Source organism: Bemisia tabaci, chromosome 2, assembly GCF_918797505.1.
Source record: "Bemisia tabaci chromosome 2, PGI_BMITA_v3".
In the NCBI taxonomy this organism is placed as follows: Eukaryota; Metazoa; Arthropoda; class Insecta; order Hemiptera; family Aleyrodidae; genus Bemisia; species Bemisia tabaci.
Window position 1 is genome coordinate 8,452,443 of NC_092794.1, and position 22,297 is coordinate 8,474,739.

At 42.2% G+C, this 22,297-nt stretch overlaps 1 protein-coding gene across 3 annotated transcripts in view; it reads left to right on the top strand.

The window, feature by feature from the left end:
• The window catches only part of ovo (transcriptional regulator ovo), a 55,273-nt gene that overhangs the window by 21,249 nt on the left and 11,727 nt on the right, over positions 1–22,297 (top strand). The gene's annotated exons all lie outside the window — the stretch shown is intronic.

The following is a 22,297-nucleotide window of genomic DNA, read 5'->3' on the forward strand; positions in this document are numbered from 1 at the left end:
TGGACGTGCGGGCTCGGCGCGGCGTGACGTGACGTTGCGTTGTTACGTAAATGACGCGGGATTCGCCGGCCCCCACAACAATTACCGGCTCCGGCCACGCTTGTGTGTCGTGTTGTGTGGTGTTTCGGCGTGTGAACGAGCTTCTAGATACGGGTAGAGTACCTGTATAGCGAGAGTATAGACAGATGTGAAACTCCGAAAATCCATCAGGCCTTCACCGATGCCTCCGCGAATAAAATTAGGGCCCAGAAATGCAGCCAACCTATGAATTTCAATTATCCAGAACGATTTATTAATACAATTCTTACGAACCATCGTTTATAAAGCACGTATTTGACTTAGTTTTTGCATAAATTTACTCATTTTTGTGGAAGAACGCTCATTTATGTACTCTCCTAGCCATCTTCGTAAGAATTAGAATCTACCGACTGGCAGTGAAATTTAGTGCGTCAGAAGTTGGTTAGAAGGGTGGCTGCACTTTTGGGCCCTAAGCCCTCCATGAAGCGATCTGTCCATACTCTCGCTATACAGGTACTCTAGATACGGGTAGCTATGCCATACTGCCGTACTAATGAAAAACGCCGTATGGACATTCAGGCCTTGTCAAATTTCCTTTGATAAAACAAGAATCTCCCGGTAAACTTATGAATATTTTTCTTCCAAGTTTTTAGATAATTTTGTGCGCGATTCCACCATAGGTCTCTGAAAATTTCAGAGAAAAATCTGCAAAAGTTTTCTCAAAAATGACATTTTAGCGAAGGAAATTTGGCAACTCTCGAATGTTCATACGGCGTTCTTCCTTAGCACGGCAGTGTGTTAAGCGTTCCCCTTTACCCCCCTCCTGTCCTTGTCTATCACCGTAATTCACTCCGTATCTGGTGATTTTGCACTGGGGGTACCCAAACTCGCGGCATCACTCCCTCGCTTCCTGTCAAAATGTTTACCTTTCATTTTCAGTAGAGCACCTATATAGGAAATAGAAAGAATACGGACAATTCGGTAATTTTCAGTTTAGGTCATGGAGCTCTTGGACCCTAAAAAGTAGCCAACCTATGAATTCAAATCATACCAATAAAAATCAATTAAAACATCCTAAAATCCTCAAAATCCTATATAAATAAAAACTCGTCGTGCTCGTTTCGGAAACCAAGAACCTGTCATTTATTTCGGATTGGTGTTTTGATAGACTCGAAAAAAAAAAATCACTTTGATCTAGAGTTCTGACTCTTAAAAAATATTGACACAGAAAATACTCTCGATTCAGTCAAAATTTTGCTCGAATCAAAAAGAAATCCGCTTAAATTAAGAGGTTTGACTCTCGATTCAAGCTAAAACCCGATTGAATCAAGATTCGTTTTCCTTTTCAATGTTAAGAGTCTGGACTCCAGATCCAACCGACTCTTTTTCAAATGTAAGTGTGCTCATGTGTTCGGTTCCTTTCCGTCCAAATCGGTCCATGTAAACAATCTCTACCTCGAATCCGGGTCAGTCTCGAAATCGATGGTATAAAGCCTCACAAGCAACCTTTGTGACTAGTGATTAAATCGATACTAAATGGGAGACGTCCTCGAAAACAAAGATCATACCATACCAGTAAAACTCGCGCAGGATTAAAATACACGGGCCGAGTTGTTTGAAAAGTGCTCCAATATTTAAGCATGAATTGATGGGTGTAATTTTTCCGACACTGTCGAAAATGGGCGTTGGACTGCCTCGTGCATATTCACGGTTACACCCCGCCTCTCTTTCCTTGCGGGGAGACGAATTTTTTCCTGTACTGCCGTGCTAAGGAAAAACGCCGTATGAACTTTCGAGAGTTGCCGATTGCCGAATTTTCCTCGATCAAATGTTCATTTTTGAGGAAAGTTATGAATATTTTCCTTTAAATTTTCAGAATCTCTAGGGTGTCTAGCATCAGGATTTTCCCCGATTTTATCAGGATTTAATCCCGATTTCATTAGGATTTGAGGAAAAATTGTAAAATCAGGATTCGAGAAAAGTCGGCGTCCGATCGGTGCGATCTCGTTCCTTAGCGTGTATTTAAGTACATTTTCATCGATTCACACTTGTTTTTTATCTTTAGAACTTAATTTAAGAGTTCTGCTTTCTCGTACCCTTTTGCAGAAATTTTAATTTTTCTTCGCAAAAAATCAAGATTTGATCAGGATTTGGAAATATTATGGAATCAGGATTTGGCAGTCAAATATCAGGAAAAATCAGGATTTCCCAAAATGAAAAACAACTAGACACCCTGTTTAGTAAAATCGTGAACTAAATTATCTGAAAAATTGGCTGGAAAATATTCATAAATTTACCAGGAAATTCGCGTCTTATGAAAGGAAATTTGGCAACGCCTGAAGGTTTATACGGTGTTCCTCCTTAGCATGGCAGTGTAGTGTGGGATTTCTGCGACGTTAAATCCAGAGCTTATTAGAGCCCCGTCGTAGTTTCTTCTGCTTCGCATTAGCGTCTCCGCAAAGGACTTTGACTGTAACGGTGAATTTTTCGCGCATATTTTCGCCAAACTCGTTCCTACGCGAGTGCGAATTTTAAAGCGAGGCGCGCAAGAAGAATAGGCGGAGAGGAGTCTTTGCTTGGTCGGTGGGCTGTATCAAATTAGTCTAATTCAGTCGGTGTCACCGCGACAACGACCTTGATCCGCAAATTCGCAGAAAGATGTCCTCCACACGACTACGCCCTATACCTTGAATTCGGTTTGTTCTTTCTTTGTTCTCTCCTTGTCTCTTCAAACTGTTGTTGTATTCGGACGTTTTCCCCCCCTGAGTGCAAGAGGAGTTCTTCAGCCAATTACATCATCCTCCCGCGACTTAATAGATCGTATTCGATACGTCAAACAGGTGAGATTGTATCGATATCGACTGGTTCAACACGTAAACATAGCTTCAAGAGTCAATTTAGAAATTAGAAGGAACGGGTCTTTTGTGGACCATTTTCCCCTAATAAAACGTGAATTTTTGAGGGAAATTATGAGTGTTGTTTCTTGAAATCTCCACTCATACTTTAGAACAAATTTCGAATAATCTTCTCTGAAAAATTGGAAGAAAAGTATCTAAAAATGCCCTTTAAAATCCGTATTTCATCGAAGGAAATTAGGCAGCGCCTGGGGGCTCATACGGTGTTTTTCTTTAAAGGCAGAACTGAGATCATCGATTGATTTGATTACCAAGCTCCTGGTTGAATTAATCCATGCGCTCAGTAGATCAATATAGACGAACCGGTTGCGAATTATACGTTGTTAGGCAGTCCAGTAAACACCACTATTGTCTTTAATTTGTATACGAATGTTAAAGTGAGCAGTTGTCATTCATGTAGCCTGTGCTGCATTGAATTACGGATTTACAGTGTGACTAATTCGTATTGCGGTGGAACGTGGTTTGCCTTCAGCGCTGGGCCGTTGGACGCACCGCTTGCGTTGTCGGGAACCACCGGTGAGCTTTACTCGAAAAGAAAAAGAAGAAACTTTACTCGAACGCCACCAGCGTCTCTGACTTGTGATCCGTTTTTGCCTTATTCATACAAGCCGCTACTGTTACCACGGTCAACACCATTCATTACCGTTTTTTCCTCTGCTCGCTCGACGAAATGGCATTCACCGAGGTGATTCCAATAAGGGTCTAGGCTCCTCGCTCCATGCGCTGACCTCATGTTGCGAGCTTTGAATTAAGGTCATAAATCTTTTCCTCGCTCAAGAGACGCCTCATCCATGAAGATCAAGATCACGTCGTATGCTGTGCGGATGAAAGGACAGCGCCAAGTAAAATGATCAGGAAACTAAAGGTTCTGCTTTTATTTAGCAGGGTTGCGGAAGAAAGCAAGAGAAGTCGGGAGAGTTTGTCTATCGAAAGAGAATCGGCATCGTCTCGCAACTAGATGGCTTTGATCTGGGTTGCCACAGTCGGGGAATACCGGGAAATGTCAGGGAAAAAGACAAAAATATTAGGAAATTTTTTTAAAGTCTCCTTTATTTGCCAAACGGTGCAAACCGAAATAAGAAGTATCAGTTACTAAGTGTTTACCATAAAATCAAGGTCTGATTTATATTATTGGTGATATTATTGTTGCTATTAATATAAGCTTAAAAGTTATAACTTTTATTTTTTAATATGCACGGCGTGGCGATTTTTTTGCGTGCTAATTAAAATTAATGAGGACAGGTCCTTCTATCTGAAAATCGCTATAAACTTACACAGAATGTATTGTCCATTATTAGTGATATCGTTCGCGCCCCTATTTCTGATATACATATTTCAGCTGCATATGTAATATGTATGTATATGTATGTTCGTTTAATGTCTCGGCGTTTTTCCGTCAGCGGAATGGCGGCCTTTTTCATTTTTTCATCATGTTTAATCTCTTTTTTTGTTTTATTTTTCAGGTGAGTTTACTTTCTTTTCCAGTGGGCAAGGACCACGTGAGTTTCATTAAATATTAATGCATGTTCGATAAAAATTGGAATTTTACCACCATCAGTGAAAAGTTTTTCAGAGAAGTAAAGTAGATATGACATTTCAGTCTCACTTTTTCATGAAGTAATAATGTGAACATTCTTCTGCAACTAATAGTATTTCTGGAATAATCATTAAAATCTCATAATTATTTATGCTTTAGCAGTTATTAGGGAAACAATGAGTTGTGTCAAAAACAGTGAATTTTTTTCCTTTGTATTTTTTGTTATTTTTTATGTACAATTTTCAACATTTCGCGTTGCTCCTCCCAAGTTGATTCAGTATTCATTTGTAAAGGTCAAGATGAAAACTAGCTTTTGGTGACTTCGCGAACACACCCGTGCACTGGAAAAAAAAAACACATTGGATCTAGAGTCCAGACTCTTGAAAACATTGTCAAGAAAAAGGACTCTTGAAGATTCAATCAGAATTAAGCTTAAATCAAAAGGAAATCCACTCAAATTGAGAAGCTTGGTTCTTGATTTAAGCTTAAATCTGATTGAATCAAGAGTATTTTTACTTGTCGATGTTTTTAAGAGTTTGGACTCTAGATCCAATATGTTTTTTTTCCAGTGTGACTTTTTGATTATTTTTTAAAAAAATGTTTAAATTTTAAAACGGAGGAAAAGAGTATTGTCAACTTGCTTAATCGCCACCGCCTGCAGTCTGGGACCTGTCCGTTGAAGCGTGGGACACCCTGTACATATAGATATCTGGTCGGTGGGGGCCTCCGTGGCACGGTGGCGGCTAATTGAGGCTCCCCTGAGGGGGACCCGGGATCCGACCCCAAGACTCGGTGGATAATTAGAGAGTCGTGATTGGGTTTTCTTGGCCCTATCCACTCCCCAAGTGGCAGCCAAGACCGCGGTATTATTATCTTAACAACAGTGTTGCCGTGCTCAGGAAAACTCAGCCCGATCCCTACTCTGCCGTGCTAAGGAAAAACGCCGTATGAGCCATCAGGCGCTGCCAAATTTCCTTTAATAAAACACGAATTTCCCAGTAAACTTATGATTATTTTCCCTCCAATTTTTTAGACATTTTTGTTCGCAATTCCATCTAAAGTTTCTGGAAATTTCAAGGAAAAATATCCATAACTTTCCTCAAAAATAAACATTTTATTAAAGAAAATTTGGCAACTATCGAATCTTCTTACGGCGTTCCTCCTTAGCACGGGAGTACTGCCGTGCTGAGGAAAAACGCCGTATGAACCTCTTGATATTGCCAAATTTTCTTTGATAAAACACGAATTTCCTGGTGAACTAATGAATTTTCCATTCCACGAAAAATTTTGGTTTTATCGGAGGATGATTGGCAACGTCTGAAGCTGCATACTGGCGTGCTAAGGAAGAACGCTGTATGAACATTCGAAAGTTGCCTTTCCCTCGATAAAACATGTAATTTTGAAAACATTCATGCATATTTTTCCTTGAAATTTTCAGATATTTTCGATTAAATCGCGTACAAAATCGTCTGAAAATTTTGGAAAGTAATATCCGCAATTTTCCCAGTAGATCCGGTTTTTATCGGAGGAAACTTGGCAACGTTTGAAGGCTCATACGGCGTTCTTCCAAAGCACGGCCGAGTGGACGTGGAGCGACCATCGCATCGGACGAGTCGGTGTGTGTTATCATGGATCCGGGCGAGGGGTGGGTGGTGGTGGGCAAAACCAGTTGGTTATTATAGCCAGAAGACGATCGGTTCGGTTCGGAGCGGCGACGTTGCTCGAGGAGGGGTTTATCCCGGTGGCGCGGACGTGGACGCGAACGTGAACGGCAACGCGGCCCGGGAACCGGTTCCATCCTCGTTCCGGTCCAACTGTTTCGTCATGCGCTCCGGTCTCCGGTCTCTCTGATGTAACACTAATTCCGATGCCCGAGACTCCATTCTCGGTTTACCTCCGGTTTAACTGCGCTCGCCTCGGAGCCGGTTCCGGACCGCGGCGGCCCCCGAGGGGGGGGGGGGGGGGGGGGGTCGCGCCGCGTTACAGCATTGACTTTGACTTTTAATTCCAACCTGGAGCGATGCGATGGCCGTGCACTTGGTGTCCGACAGAACTCCTCGGCCTCGCCGCCTAACCGCGCGCCACGCTAACCCCAAGCCACCTTGACGCCACTGCCGCCGTCTCTATGCCGTCGTGCCTTGCCAGGTCTGGTCGGCTTCGGAGACGTCGTCGCCATACTCGGCAGCGGTGTCGTGATAATTCTCTCGTCGCCAAGAAAAACGCCGTGTGATAACGACTGAGCGGGGTTGCGACAGGCAGAGAATACTGGGAAATTTCGGAGAGTTTTGAAAAATCAGGGAAAACCTATCACTGATAAAAAAAAACACATTCACTAGAAAAAAAGATATTGGATTTAGAGTCCAGACTCTTAAAAACATCGATAAGTAAAAGTACTCTTAATTCAATCAGAATTTAGCTTAAATCAAGAACCAAGCCTCTCAATTTAAGCGGATTTCGTTTTGATTCAAGCAAAAATCCGATTGAATCAAGAGTATTTTCACTTGTCAATGTTTTCAAGAGTCTGGACTCTATAGATCCAATGTGCCGCCGCCCCCCCCCCCCCCCCCCCCCCAGTGTTGGATCCAGAGTCCAGACTCTTGAAAACATTGACAAGAAAAAATACTCATGATTCAATCAGATTTTTGCTTAAATCAAAAGGAAATCCGCTCAAATTAAGAGGCTTGGTTCTTGATTCAAGCAAAAATCCTATTGAAACTAGAGTATTTTTTCTTGTCGATGTTTATAAGAGTCTGGACTCTAGATCCAAAGTGTTTTTTTTTTTTCCAGTGGAGAAATCAGTATGGCGTGGCGTTCTTTGCGATATATCGATTGATCTGATGCTATTTAAACCTATGGGAAAGGATAAAAAAGGGTAATTGTGACAAAAGCCTCAATAACCGATTCTTTACTATAGCTTCAAATGGAGAAATATCGATAATCAACATTCACGTCTCGCCACTGCTGGAAATGTCATGGGAAATGACGAAAATTTCAGGAAAAAATCGTCGGGTCACCTGTGTTTGATGTCCCGAATGAGTTCGACGTTTCGAACAGCACATTTTATAAGTAAATACTATTTCCAATAATGTCTTGTTAACCATCCTGCGTATCTGAAATTGTCAGGGAATTCCACCAAAATGTGCCAGGGAAATTCCTTCTCTAGATTCTGTGGCAACCTTGCAATTGTCATTGTTACGAGGTGTGGTGTCCGTAGGGGTTGGTCTCTTCAGCGGCCGGGAGGGCACCCCCTGTTTTTTTTTTTCATATTTCTTCGATCAAGTCTCGAGTTGTTGGGTTACCTCACTTTCGTCGAACAAACTTCAGATAACATGCAATCTGTAGCGTTTGCATGGATATTAATTTCAACTATCATTCCTGGAGACTTAAACGCAGAGGTACAAAAGTAAACTATTTTTCTTTCAGTACAAATATGCACAAATATGTCAAAATTCTTGTCGAAATCGAAAGTGAGATGCGATCTTGATATGTTGTTGATTTCAATGACCGTCCCTTCAGACTTAAAAGCAGCATAGTAAAGTAAACTATTTTTGTCTCGTCGCAAATATAAGTAATATATGAAATTTTTTGAAAACTTATAATACTAATTTCTTGTTTTATACCAAGCCTGAACCTATAATAATGCGTACCGAATTCGTACCTTGTCTCGCGGTCCATTCTGCCGTGCTAAGGAACAACACCGCAATCATCATGATCATTTGGATGTTGCCAGATTTCTTTCGAGAAAAAGTACGTATTTTTCATGAAAATTATGAAGATTTTTGCTTGAAATTTTCAGGTACTCCATATAAAATTGCGAATCAAATTTTCCAATTTGGAAGAAAAGAATTTACGAATTTTTAAGAAAGTTCGTACTTTATCAAGCTGAAATTGGCAAAATCTCAAGGTTCATAAGACGTTTCTCTTTCGCATAGTGGCAGTTTCTTTGCATTTTTCCCCTCCTCTTCTTCTCTGAACTCGTAATTCTCTCAAGAAAAATCCTGTTTATAGAAAACTTTAATTTTATCCGCATCAGAAAAAGTGTGTAAGTTACTTTAGTGCTCGAGTTGACTCCAATGACCTTTGGTTGTTCTGTCAACGGGACCTTTGGATCGATCAACACGTAAAACGTATTTTCTCACTAATGCGTTGCATTTGAAATGCTAAAAATGCAATGGTAAACTGTTCTCGAGTTTCATATATTAATCAGTTACTACTTATATCTTGATTTTCCTCGAAATCACGGAATTGTTACCAAACTCTCTTCATTCAGTGAAGGCCTGAATTTTGTTATGGTGCATATGTATACCCCTGCTTGGGGCTTAGCGTGACGAAAATACGTCGAGGCCGTGAAGGTCAGATACGTCATAGCTCTATTCCGTATACGTAATATCGGCGATGTCGGATAGATATGCCCATCTGCCTAATTTATCTCTCTGCTGACCAATAGTTCGAGAACGCAAATTTACATTTTTCGTCCAAATTTGAAAAGAAAAATCTCTCGACCCGTACTTTGCCTTCTTAGCGGACTGATCAGTGAAACTGTTGTATAAAGCGATAGATAAAGAAGACATAGGGTGCGAATGGAGCTATCCTATCGTTGGACGTGAGTGCTTGCGATGGACAAAGGAGGGAAAATATGTATATTGAGTAGAGAGTCTCTCGCGGGTAGCCGTTAGTCTATCATTTTTGATAACTCAATGGATCTTAACGAAACCCTCAAACGCCATCCGCCTAACTTAGCTGCGTCCAGGGCCACTACGATCGTTGGAATCCGTGCCTCAATTTTCTCCGAATTCCATTCTAAATCGTATCAATTATCAGACTAAGGGAGTTATGTGTGTCTAAGAGTGTCGACCACCTTTTTGCTATCGGGACTTGTAGGACGTCATTTTCCTCGACCGCGGGTGGCTCCCGCTACTCTTGACTAACCTCCATCGCACTGAAAAAAACACTCCGGCCGTGGAAGCCGTACTTACGGGCTATATAGAGATACCGTCCGTGTTCCGGGCTCAGAGGCCGAAAGTTCCGGGCGTAGCACCCGGAGCACTTCGACTGCTCCGGGTGCTGCGCTCGGAACTTTCGACCTCTGAGTCCGGAACACGGACGGTATCTCTATATAGCCCGTAAGTACGGCTTCCACGGCTGGAGTGTTTTTTTCAGTGCGTCCATAGAAACCACTCGCTTCTACCAATTGGATCGTTCTTTCTTGTCTATCGCTCTGTCTATCAAATTCAATTATCAGCCTGCTAGGTGAGGGCATTTTCCGTGGACGGCCCATTGGAAAAAAACACATTGGATCTAGAGTCCAGACTTTTAAAAACATCGACAAGAAAATATACTCTTGATTCAATCAGATTTAAGCTTAAATCAAAAGGAAATCCGCTCAATAAATTAAGAGGCTTGGTTCTTGATTTAAGCAAAAATCTGATTGAATCAAGAGTATTATTTCTTGTCAATGTTTTCAAGAGTCTGGACTCTAGATACAATGTGTTTTTTTTCCAGTGCCACGTATGGAAATGTGAAGTGCGAAAGTTTAGCGGACAATGCGGCAACTTCGCGAGGTCTACAGCCATGGCTGCGGCCATCTGAGTCAAGTTCAAATGCTGCTCAAGGGCCTTCCATCCTAGGTCTCGGTCTCCACCCCCCCCCCCCCCTCTAAATCAGCCAGCTCTTGGCCATGTATCTCGCTATCGCTGTCCATCCCCCCTCCCCCCTCCCACTGCTTTCCCCCGCGCGAATAGTCTCGAGTTGGCGTCCGACCACGACCAATCACGATTGGCGCTCGCCCGGGCCCCGTTTTCAACGCCATCCTCAAATTCTGCCCAGTCTCTGAGACAAATTGCGGTTTAATTGCCTGTACACAGCGGTGAAGGACCGCCCTCGGAAAAAGAACTCCGTTCTCATTGAATGAAAGAAAAAAAAGTCTCTCGGATCCAGAGGCCAGACACTTAAAAAATTTGACAAGAAAATGTACTCTTGATTTGATCGGATTTTTGCTTGAATCGAGAGCCAAGCCCCTTGATTTAGGCGAATTTTCTTTTGATTCAAGCAAAAATTCGATTGAATCAAAAGCATTTTCTCTTGACAAATCTTTCTAGAGCCTGGACCATAGGTCCAAGAGACTTTTCTTCCAGTGAGTCAGAAACTTCCTTAATTGTTTTTGCGATATTTTCTTTCACAGCAAAGCATTCTGCAACTTTCAATTGCAGCTTTGCAACTTTCAATGTATCGATATCTCCAGTTACTTGGAAACAGTACTTTTGAATCTGTTTTCTGTGGAAAATGATTTTCGTTCCAAATAGGTATTCTTCAATGCCGTCATAATTAGCAAAAGACTGGAATTTAGGTTCCTAAATTATCACCCTGAAAGTTAGTACATGGATCGTACCCAGAATCCATTGCGCAAAGGCGGAAACTTTCCTACCCTTGCGTTTGAGTCTATTCGGACCGCATAGATCCTCGCTGCCTTAGAGTAGAGTATACCTCAGAGACTTTCCATTCTTGAGAAAGTCTGTTACGGCGAACTTTTCTGCCCTTGCTAGGTCGAGTTTGTTTGTCAACGGATGAAGAGACCTAAGCTCAAGAGTGTCTGTCAGCAGACAGGGGTCAATACGCTCGCAGTTCTCCTCCGCCGCGACCGGGAATTCCCGGTTTCAGTCTTTCTGGAAATCATGCTCGCGCCCCGTAAACCACACGAAAGTGTATCGTTTCACCGTTTCCACGGCCTACCCTTGCTATCCCGGCAACACCACCGATGTGTTCGCTCCCGAGAATTTCCCATGGGTGCGCAGCTGAACTCGGCGGCCAAACGGGCCCTCCCGTGTTAGTTTCCGCGACGCACAGTGGATCAAGTCAATAGGAGAGGCCGGACAAAATTTGGATACTTTAAATACTTACAGCTCCGTTTATTCGAAACTTTGAGATTTTAAAAGTGGTTCCATTGGTTTTCTCATGAAATTTTCTGCTGGGCGTAACTCTTAAAACTGAAAATAGGTATGACGAAATAAACATCAAATTTTGCAAGTTTAGTCAAAAATTTTATGTCCGACCTCTTTGATTGACTCGATGCACTGTGTGAGGTTGAGACCGGACCCCAACTCTCCGGAAAATCTGTACTAGCACTTCCAAGGAAAAAAGTTGTATTAGCTGAGAGTTACCAAATTTCCTCCAGTAAAATTTTTATTTTTAAAGAGAGTTATGAATATTTTCCCTTGAAATTTTCAGATGATATAGATTCAATTACGAAGACATTTCTTCAAAAAATTGAACAGGAATTGTTCAAAATGTTCGTTCGTAATTCTGTGAAATTTTGGGTGCTAAAGATGGACTTGGTAGTCCAAAATGTTCACGAACGGACACCACAAACAAGCAGGTTAAGATAAATCTTTTCATTTTTATTAAAATCTACCAAAATATACGCGGTAAAAATTAGCAGAAGTGCAAGATTAGGTTCAATAGTTAAAGGAAACCCCGAAAAACAAACGGGGTTTCTTCACTCGTGCGTTTATAGGTAAAAAGAAACTCAAGAAAACCCAACGGGGTTTATCACTCGTGCATTTTACTAGTTTTCCCGATGAGTTTTACCTCTTGTCTTTTCCGAGTTTCTCGTTATTCTCCTTTTTTGCCCCCTCCTTTTTCTTTTCGCAACAGTGAATAGTGTTGAAACGCCGAAAAACAAACGGGGTTTCATCACTCGTGCGTTTATACGTAAGAAGAAACTCAAAAAACCAAACGGGGTTGTATCACTCGTACATTTTACCAGTTTTCCCGAAGAGTTTTACCTTTTGTATTTTCCGAGCTTCTCGTTATTCTCTTTTTTGCCCCCTCCTTTTTCTTTTCGCAACAGTGAATAGTGCTAGCATTGTCTGAGCCTAGCCGGGGACGACCTGTCGTGATTTCTGTGTGGAAGCGGTCGGGCCATTAGAGTGGAGCCAGGCGGAACGCAACGCGACTCGGCACTCAGCGCCGCGCCGCGATCCTGGCTCGCAATGAATCGCTGGTGGGGGTCGTCGGGGGGCCGCGGTGGGGGACGATGGGGGGGACGGCCAGGTATTATCTCAAGGAATTTACGGCAGCCATGTTGCGCGGAGCTCAAGGTGACCTCACCCATTGGCTGCACCGTTCTCTTGCTGTGTCATAACTGTTTGTGCCGTACACAGTACACAGCGCGCTGCCGCTGCCTCGCTCAGACTCGGACGTACACGGCCCCCCGCCCCTCGTCCTCTCCTCGTCGCGGACAACGCACAGTGGTACAAGTCTTCGGGAGAGGCCGGCCATGAGTTTTCTTACCATTATTCAGAATTTTGATGTCCGTTTCATCACATTGTACATTTTTAGGGGTGGTTCTGAGAAGACATTTGACGCGAAAAACTAATGGATTTTGAAATTTTACGTTTTTTTAAACGCAGATTGGCATTTGAAGCTTCTTTATTGTGTCCGACTTTTCTCGTTGACTTGTTTCACTTCTGTGCGCCGGCCGGAGATGCCATCCATGCGCACCCCGCACGGTGTCCACACGGCAACCTGCACAACACTTCCTTTCTCAGAGAACGTTTGATGGGGATTTTTTTGAAAATTTTAAGGAATTTGCCAGGTACTATGCACAAAATTCACCGAAATTTGCATAAAAATCCGCACAACCGTTTTTATGTAAAAAATCAAATAGCCCAATTATGGCAATAGCTGACGTGGCTTAGTTTCCTTCCTGCTCAACGCGGTCCAATTGAGCACTTTCAGATGCAGCAATGAAATTTTTTCTTGCAAATTCTCCATTCGTAGTTTCCTTTAATAAATTATCGAATACTCCTAAATTTTTACCCTTGCAAATCCTCTGTCAGCGTTCATTAATTGAATCGGGATATGCGAAAACCGCCAATGTCCATTTTCCCAGTCTTCAGTTTTTTTGAATCGATAATACTTTTGAAGATTTGGATGCAACCGTACGAAAGTGGCGTCAATACTCGTCTCCGGGTTACCATAATCCCAAAATGAGTCCTTTCATCACTTTTATGGTTGTATCATCTCTTTAAAATTATTATCAACTCAAAAAAACTGAAGACTGGAAAAATGGACATTGGCGGTTTTTGCACGTCCGATCAATGATAGGTCAATTTATCGGAGCGCAAAAGCAGCTCGGCTTCTCATTATGACTTAGAAGTTAATTCAGACAGCCCTAGAGGTATCATCGAGTTCCTCCCGAAATTCGCGTTGGTTCGGCTGGAGGTATACAAATACCGATTCACAAACCCCCGTTCTTTGCAGAACTCGATTGGAGTGCCTCTTTTTCTTCTGGGTCACCCTGATCCTTTTTCAGAGCAAACCGGGGAAAGACGAATGGATCCCCAAACCCCCGCCCCCCTTCCTCACCACGAAAAAGACATCCTTTTTCTCGTTCCCGCCATTTCTTCTTGCCCTCACCACCCACTCCATTGTATTCTGGACCTGTGATTTATTCAATCCCTCTGCTCTCGGACCGTCAAACCGTCGACCGTTGCCTAATGGACAGCGCAAGAAAGAATGAAATTATGTACGTTTTATCGTGAGCCCCACGATCGCGGATCCTTATAGAGTCGAGGATCCATGCAGATATTCATATCCGACTGCCTCTGTCCAAACAACCTTTGCTTGCATTATAGCGTGAAACTGTCGAAGACCTTTCATGATAATAAACCCTTGCTCAGCCCTGAGACTATGCGTTAGGAATGCCGCAACCGCTCCAGGCTCGACCCGCTGAAGCCTTTGATTTTACGTCGGCGTCGACACGAAAATAAACTTGAGCTATGATTTACGAACTGTGTCGAAATTTGGGCCGCTTTGTCTCTTCTTGGTGAGCCTGATTCCTTCTTTGTCAAACTTTTACCGCTTCTCTCGCTATGTCTTCTTCAGCGGAATCGCTTCTTCCAATGTCTTCTATACCGTGCTAAGGGCAACCGCTGCATGAACCTTCAGACGTTGCCATACTTCCTTCAATAAGAGTCAAATATATTGAAAAAATTTTGAATTTCCCCCCCCCAAATTTTCGGAAAATTTTGTTCGCGATTTGATCTAAATAGTCTGAAAATTTCAAGGAAAACTACGCTAAAGTTTCGTCACAAATACATGATTAATTTGAGGAAATTTGGCAAGTCTCACTGGAAGAAAAAACACATTGGATCTAGAGTCCAGACTCTTAAAAGCATCGACAAGAAAAAGTACTCTTGATTCAATCAGAATCTAGCTTAAATCAGGAATCGAGCCTCTTAATTTGAGCGGATTTCGTTTTGATTCAAGCAAAAATCCGATTGAATCAAAAGTATTTTTTCCTGTCAATGTTTTCAAGAGTCTGGACTCTAGATCCATTGTGTTTTTTTTCCAGTGCTCAAATATTATACGGCGTTTTCCCATAGGACGCACTCTCAACGTGCGCAGGGCTTGCTGCGAAGATCTGCGTTTGATGGGATATGCATGTAGACCGCAAGTAACTGAAGTCAGAAGCATGGCAGTAGTAATTTCAATGAATACTATTCCGAGAACAAAAGACAGAGGTGGATCCAGCAATTTGGCAACACCGGATTTCCTCCATTTAAACCTATGCTAAATAATCGATTCTTGTCAGAGCACCTAACCCCTCAATGAATCGATAAATTTCCATAGGTTTAAATGGAGAAAAGAAAATGTTGCTAGTTTGTTGGATCCGTCAATGAGAAGGGAGCTTTTAACCGCACCGCGTATACGTTTGCTATCGTTAGATTCATAATTTGATTTTACACCTCTTACACCGATCCGATTCGAGATCAATATCAGATCCGATTTTTCTGTGTGGAAAAATGAAAATTTGAAGCAATACATCGAAAAAATGTCGAATAAGTGCATGGAGAAAATGTAAATACCTATTCATATACCTCCATAAGGGCATTGAATAAGTAAGTACATTCATTTGCATGCGCTGTAATGATGGCATATTCAAAGGCGGGCTTTCAAGCATAGATATTCGACTGATTGATACGTGTCATTGTGTAATGTGAGATTCTAGTTGTTTTATACCAACTGCACAGTAAAAATTAAAATATTTCGCATTTAATTTTACAAGCGTTGAGAAAAATTCTTGAAATATCGTTTTGACTTGAAGCGCCATGTCGTGTCGACGAAATGTGGGGTTTTTGAGTTATATCCGCATGGATTTAACTCGAAGTCTGTTTTTTAAGTTAAAGAAAAGTTGTTGTCTTATCGTAAAGTTTAAGTTTAAAAAAAGCATAGTAAAACAACGTTTCTTCAACTAATTCAACTGATTTCAAGTTGACTCCGCACGGATTTAACTAAAAAAAAAAACCAAATTTTGTCGACAAGTAACGTCGTTTTAAGTCAAAATAAGATCTCCCAAAATATAAATATAAAATTCAGCGAGTACCATCATACAACATAGCACGCAAGAAAAAAGCATCCTTGTACTATCAGATATGTGAAACGTGGCACGTATAGATCAACATGAACTCGGGGGCGAATTCTTAACTTTTGTGAACATGGTTAACTTTTTTAACTTTGCGTTTGAGTCTCTCGTGGCTGTAAGAGACCCTGAAGCGATGTATCATCTCACATGGCAAACTTTTTTAATTTCCGTCTGATTGCGAGTCTTTCGAAGCCGCCTACTTCCCCGAAGTGGTGAATTTAAATGGTTAACTTTTCTACCCTCGCGTTTGAGTCTCTTAAAACCGCATGGATAATTGGCAGCTCAGAGACTTGTCACTCTTGACTCAGAGTGACTCAGTCTGAGAGTGTCTGGTGCTGTATGGTTATTGTGAATCAGCAGGTTTTCTGCCATGCATTCAGGGTACGATCGATGTATTTCAAACAGTGACGTGGCGTACTTTGCGATGTATCGATTGATCCTCCATTTAAACCTGTGGTAAAGGATCGATCAACAGGGTGTTCGCCGCGAACATTTTGATAATAGATTCTTCACCATAGCTTAAAACGGGGAAATATCGATAATCGATCGTTCACGCTCGCCTTTGATTTCAAAGTTTAACCATTTTGGTGGATTTTTTTGAGATAATTGAATCTCCAGCCTGTAGATCGATCAATAAGAATCGCTCGTGCCGAAAATCATCTTCGAAGATCTTAAACTAAGTCGACAATACCGTTCCGTTCAATTTCCATTTTGCAACCGATTTTAATGTTTCGATGCCGATGGTCAATCGGAAACAGCATTTTTAACTTCGTCCTAAGATTTTGAAACATGATTTTCGGCACGAACATTCCTCAGTCATTTTATTTAGACTGGAATTTTGATTTTCATAACGCAAATTTTCAATATTTATCGGGATAACGGGCTTGTAACAAGAAACTCGGAAATCATCAGGCCTCGCCCAGTGGCGTGGCGTGCTTTGCGATTTATCGATTGTTACGCCATTTAAACCTATAGTAAAGAATCGATTATTAAGGTGTTCGCTGCGAACATCCTGTTTATCGATCCTTTTCCATAGGTTTAAATGGCTTAACAATCGATGTATCGCAATTCACGCCACGCCACTGCTCGCCACTGCTCGATAGCCGAGGAGTCGGCATCATCGGGGAATGCGTGGGTCGTGGGAATGGCGTCGCTGGGAATCGGCAAAACGCGAGCGTAGCCTTAGCAGGGGCCGCAGAAGGAAAAGGTCGGATGATGGTCACCGTTGTCGTCGCTGGGATATTAATCCACTGCCGCGGCAACTCTATAACTTCGCCGTGGGATAAATAAACACGTCCCACTGGGGGAGATTCGGGTGGGCCAATTAGCAGGTAACTCCCACGAGTGCTACAAAATATTTGCGCCTCTCCTTCACCCTTCTCTGGCTCCGGCGAGAAGAAAGGGAAGAAAGAGGTCTGGGGTTGCCGGAGCCGATGGGTAAAATCCGCGCTTCCCCGAGACCGGGGCTTTTGCCGGCTTGGCTCTTCCCGCGAGCCCTTTCCCGTAACTTTCCCACCGTCAAGTGAAAGGCCTTTACCGCTCGGTGATTCCACCATCTGCGCGGCAGGCAATAGGGTTGTTTTGCGAAATTCCTCCTCCTCCTCGTATATCCCGAGTGGAACCCTTTCCCGAAAGCATTGTTAGGTGCTCCGCTACCAAACCCTCCGCCCACGGCTATGTTGCCAATTCGGACGAGAAATTCACAATTAAAATATTCAACTTCGTGTCGTGTATGACGGGTTCTCCATTTACACAATCATTGTAAGTAACTCTTATTTCTGGCTCGTCCTTTAAAGCATGATCTGCCCATGGCGAGGCGTGAATGATCGATTATCGATATTTCTCTCACTTGACGCTGCGGCGAAGAATCGATTTTTGAGGTGCTTGTTGCAACCCCCCGTTTATCGATCTTTTTCGATAGGTTTAAATGGTAAATCAATCGATTTATCGCAAAGCACGCCACGCCACTGTAATCTGCGTAGGGAGACTCATGGCACTCAAATTGTTTCTATAATGTGCGGTAGAAATAGTGGTTCCCCATTGCATAATTTAATCTGAGTGCTTTTCATGGTAATATTCTGTGGATTAGCGAAGTCCAAACGCCAAGTTATCCTCGTGTAATGGAGCCATAGGCGCTTTTTGAGTGAAGCTTTATTTTGTCCAATTGGATCCAAGAAACAAAAACAAACATGACCTCTTTTAGTGCTACACATGAGACCATGCATTTCGTGAAATACTTAGACACATCGTCTGGTAACGTTCCCGCTACAAGTTAGCGCTTGAAGTTAAATAAGTACCTAAATCGAGTATTTTACCAGTATCAAGATTATAACCGTACACAATTAACAACTAGATAAATTAATCTAACCAAACAAACACGAAAAATAGAGTAAACGACAAAATTTCGTACAATTTGCTTTCACTTCTCCTTTCTCTCTTAGTTGGTCTTAGGGGTTCAAGCACCATACTTGGCTCTGGGGAAAATATTGATTTTCCCTTCCTCGTAATTGGGATTTTTCCTTTCGACCAATCCGCGGCGGAACGGCCCTTGGAGACACGGCCATAGTGTGAAATAGAATCCCTTTATACTGAGAGTCAAGACAACACCCCCTTATGGAGTCACAAACGGGAATAAAGATTACACAAATTGAACGTTTTTCGTAATCTTTGATCGACCCATTCTCAAATTTCTTTCTCCGTCCCTTCTCTCATTCCGTTTGTTCCTTGCCGAACCCGTAATTCCCTGGTCCATTCCAGATTATAATCTTTGCAATCGGTGAAAATGTAATCTTTATTCCCGTTTGTGACACTGTGAAGGCCTAAAATACGGAAACCAATCAGAAATGGATTCACATTGTCTTGACTCTCAGTATAAAGGGGCTCTAGTGTGAAAGGGTTGTGACTCTTCAATTAGATGCATTAGATTTGACAACAGCGCTTATGGTGGGGGAACGGGAACCCGGGACAAGATTCGGGAGCGTCCGAACACAAAAATCTGGTGCGGAAGTTCGTTAACCGTAGATCGGACCCTTTCTCATGATCGACCTAACCTTTCTAAAGTTGATCTGCTCTACCTGTCGGTGTTGTTTTTTATTTACTAAGCACACCAGGTTTCCCACACTTGACGAACGAGAGCGAGAGTGAACATCTGTAAGGCAGGAGGAGGCTCGTTGCGCGATGGCAGCATCAAAAATCTGGCGCTTTGGCCTCGGTGTAATCTCGGCTCGATCATTCATTCCGGCGTTTAGCCTTGGGGCGCCCTGGGGTCGTCCAGAAGACGATTCCGAGTTCCTTTTTTATCGAGGTCCAAGACCTTGATCAGATTTCATTCTCTGTGCGAGGGTGCTATCAGACGTATGGAGCGCTCCTAACGAGATTGTTTGTAGCTTCACTTTCGACTCGAGGACCACCTGCCCTTCTCTCCATCTACTACAGATGAGTTTGGTCCTCCAGCGGGTCGATGTTTGAAATTGCTAGATAGAGCTATAGACAAAGAAAACAAAGTCAGGGTGTCCAGTTTTTTTCATTTCTTTCAAATCCTGATTTTTGACTGCTAAATCCTGATTTCATAATTTTTCCAAATACTGATCAAATCCCGTTTTTTGCGGAGGCGAATGTAACTTCACAAAAATAGATCGATAATAAATTCCGATCGGACGGCCGACTTTTCTCCAATCCTGATTTTACGACGGATTTTTCCTCAAATCCTGATTGACCTCAAATCCTGATAGAATCGGGATGTTCGGGAAAACACCCTGGAAGTGGATATGAAGAGATCTTATTGCTGGAAGCGGGTGGTTGCAATGGTCAAAGGAGGTAAGTAATAGACCAAATAACGGCAACCTACGAGAGACCCTGCGTAATTAGTCTATCATATTCCTCCCTAGTCTATTGGAACCACCCACTTCAATCAATAGGATCACTTCATACTCCCTATGACTTCTTTGGCTATCGCTCTGTCTATCAATTTCAATGATCATCCCGCAGTCGTTAGTTGCAAGAGTCGTTTTTGCGCCGTACGGCGGCTCTGTAACAACTCTCCAATGAATTCCACAAGAACTAGTAAGGTTTGCTCAAACGCCACAGTTCTACTTCAAATATTAACGGAGGTATATTAGGGTCCGAAGAGACTCAAACGCAAGGATAGAAAAGTTAACCATATCAAACACTGGAGAACGGCAAGTCTCGGAGCCGGCAAAGATCCATGCGGTCCGAGGAGACTCAAACGCAAGGGTAGAAAAGTTAAAGTAACGTCAAAAGGCTCATACGACGCTCTCTCTTCGCACGACAGCAGTGCTGACGTACTAAGGAAGAACGCCGTATGAACATTCGAGAGTTGCCAAATTTCCTTCTATAAAATGTTCATTTTCGAGGAAAGTTATAAGTATTTTTCCTTTAAATTTTCAGAACCTTTAGGCTAAATTGCAAAAAAAAAAAAAAAATATCTGAAAAATTGGGAGGGAAATATTCATAAGTTTACCAGGTGATATGTGTTTTATCAAAGAAAATTTGGCAACGCCTGAAGGTTCATACGGCGTTTTTCCTCAGCACGGCAGAGAGCTCATTGGTCAGCTGCTCTTGTAAATCTGCTCGCTAGATGGAGCCCTACACATGTCAAAGGGCTCCATCGCGGTGATCCCGTGAACTCCGTATTGAATCAAACAACGATCATTTAAGAAGAATGACGTCGATAATCGATCGTCTCTATACTCTGTAATGAATTGAGCAAGGCTGTTCCCACCCAAAGCGATCGGTGCCAGGGGTTCGAGCAGCTGAGAAAGGATTATATCGGTGGGATAACCTTGAGAAGGCGAGGAGAGCCCAGTGAACATGTGTTTGGGGTTTCCAACTTTCACCCATCAGTTTTACTTACGCCCCTGATTGTTAGCGCTCTATCGGTTTTAATTATGATGAAGGAATCCTCGTAATTTTTTGTGTAGAAACAAAAAGTGATGGGGTAAAGAACCAGGGACGCCAAGGCCAAGGTCGCCACTAGCTCATGTTGGAGCCTTTGTGTTGCAGTGACTGCAGCTGGCAGATGAGTAGGACTTTCAAAGAAGTAATGACGGAAGTCGAGGAGATAAGTAAAATCGGAGCCTCATCGCAGGTCGATTCAAAGTGACGTCATCACCGTCTTCACTTCCAAACGTTTCTGTCTTCAATTCATTTTCTTATTTTTAGCTGATTTATTTGGCTTTTCAAAAACTTTACTTGCAACAGCCACAGCCGTCAGCACACACACAGGGGGTTGAAAGAGATGGTGCGCATCCATCTTTCAAATGAAAATTCCGCGCATATTTTTCTATTTCTTATTTCATACATATAGGTAAATAATTTTTTTTTTAAAAAAAAAAAAACAAAAAACAAAGAAATTCGGTTTTCAAATTTTCAGGGATCCAATCGAGTGACTCGATTTCAGCAGACCCACTTTTCAGTTTAATGTGAATTCGTCGCCGAAACTCGAACCGGAAACCATTACTGACTCAGAGTCAAACTGAAGGAAAAGTTTCACAAAATTTGCAACGATGCCTCGTATTTCGTCTTTTTATGCTGAGTTCTCTCCAATCACCCCCGCCTCAGTCTTTCAGGCTGCCCTAAGATCTATAACCTTGATATGTATCAATTTTCTTAATTTTAAATGTCCGCGGAAACTTAGACATGCTTCTTATTTGCTCAGTGCCCCTATTAAAAGTGGGTCAGCCTGACGACAGGCTATGTTTCATAAACTGCCATGAGTCTGACTGATTCAGGCTGACATCAGTCTGACTGATCAATCAGGGTAGCCTATGACACATAGCCTGACGTCAGACTGATTCACTTAGGGTACCCTTATGGTAAAAAAAGTTCATACTCTCCGGCAATCTCAACCATATCTTAAGTGAACTGGTTAACCGAGTGGGGGACTGTTTAAAGAGGTATCGAAAGATAACTGGACGTATTTCTATCAAACGGAACTATGTGCATTATGGAGTGAGCCCTGTTATACGTGTATTCTTATGGGTCTCAGGGCTCTTGTCTTTTTTTTTTTTTTTTTAATCATGATTTTATTTATCAGATAACAATTTTGAAACAAGACCGACAGCAGTCTTGCTCGAAATTGGGAAGAAGTGCAATTGACATAGTAATTGTGCAAAATAGATTAAATTACTTACATATAGCTACATATCAACTATCAATTTAGTGTTATTGTGCATTTCATGTCTCTACCTATTTACTTATTTTCATTTAATTCTTTTTAAATAATAGAGTTGCAATCATTATTCCCGGAACCGTCTAAGACACTACTTCGGGAGAGGGCTCATGTCTTAATGCACATAGTTCCGTTTGATAGAAATACGTCCAACTCATTATCATACTTCTTTCGACTTCCTTCTCAACGTTTCGGATGAGGAGGACGATTGG